This window comes from Marmota monax, unplaced genomic scaffold (genome assembly GCF_021218885.2).
Source record: "Marmota monax isolate L192 unplaced genomic scaffold, Marmota_monax_Labrador192_F-V1.1 WCK01_AAM20220418_F8-fsc00559, whole genome shotgun sequence".
Classification (NCBI taxonomy): Eukaryota; Metazoa; Chordata; class Mammalia; order Rodentia; family Sciuridae; genus Marmota; species Marmota monax.
In genome coordinates, this window is record NW_026693619.1 from 219079 (window position 1) to 220328 (window position 1250).

The window sequence follows — 1250 nt, forward strand, 5'->3', positions numbered from 1 at the left end:
AATTATATCTAGCAATTAGAGAAATGAAAAATCAAAACTACTCTAAGATTTTATCTCACTTCAGTCAGAATGGCAGTTATCAAGAATACAAGCAACAGGAGTTCCTGCACAAGTGCATGGTAACAGCACTGGGTCCCAGCCAGCATTGGGAAGTTAGACCAACAGAGGCATTGTCAGACTGCTGGGACACCAGCACTTTGCCAACCCCAACAACGATGATGGTGTTTCAGGTGGAGATTGAGGATTTCCAATATGATGAGGACTCCAAAACATATTTCTACCCCTGCCCCTGTGGGAATAACTTTTCCATCACCAAGGAAGATATGGAGAATGGGCAAGATGTGGCAACATGTTCTAGCTGCTCTCTCATTATAAAAGTGATTTATGACAGATCAATTTCTGTGTGGAGAAACAGTCTCAGCTCCTTCAACCAACAAAGAACTAGTTAAATGCTGAAGAAACCTTCAGAAATCCACATCATAAACAGTTAAAAATGAGCCCAGATGGAAATGTCAAATGCAGAATAGCTGAATTTTTCAAGGGTACAGCTGTTTTGTGGATTGCCATTCTGTTAGCATGTGGATCTTTTTGCCAACTGCTGAGTTCATCTTTAAATAGAGAAGTGAGTCCCAGACATGTTATACACAGATTTCATGTTTAGGCCACTTTATTGGAAGCATTCTTAATTATCTATCTGAATTTAAAAGAAAATAATTTTAAATCAGTGGTTTCTTTCCCTTAGTTATCATTTTTATACCTGAAACCTAATTTGATATATGATAATGGCATCATCTACCTCAGACATTAGGATTTCTTAATTAAAAAGAGATTATATTTTAATTAGTTACCAAGATGGTTAAAATTAGCCTTTTCTTTGAAATTTGACATCATCTTTATTATTCTAACTTAAAAAGAAATCCATTGCTTCATCAGTACTGTACTTCTGGTTCTCTCATCAAGCCAATCTTCCCAGTCTTGCCATTATTAGAATGTTCATGTTATGTTCAGCATGTCATTTCTGCTGCACTTCATGCAGAGAGTTCTATTGTAGTATTAAAGAGAAAAGATTGGCTACAGTTTCTCCATCCTACAGGTTAGTGAATAAGGAAGAAAAGACTAAAGTGAAATGGTCAAAGAAGTAGAGATTCCTTATGTTCCTTAAAAATCATGAGAAGACTTTTTAAAAAATGAAGGAAGCAAAATTGTTAACAATGAGAGGAGTTAAATGTGCCAACTTAGTAAATTAATGC

The 1250-nt window shown here is 35.7% G+C and overlaps 1 pseudogene; it reads left to right on the forward strand.

Moving 5' to 3' along the window:
• Positions 1-215: 215 nt before the first annotated feature.
• Positions 216-456, forward strand: LOC124103154 (diphthamide biosynthesis protein 3-like; annotated as a pseudogene).
• The last annotated feature ends 794 nt before the right edge of the window (positions 457-1250 follow it).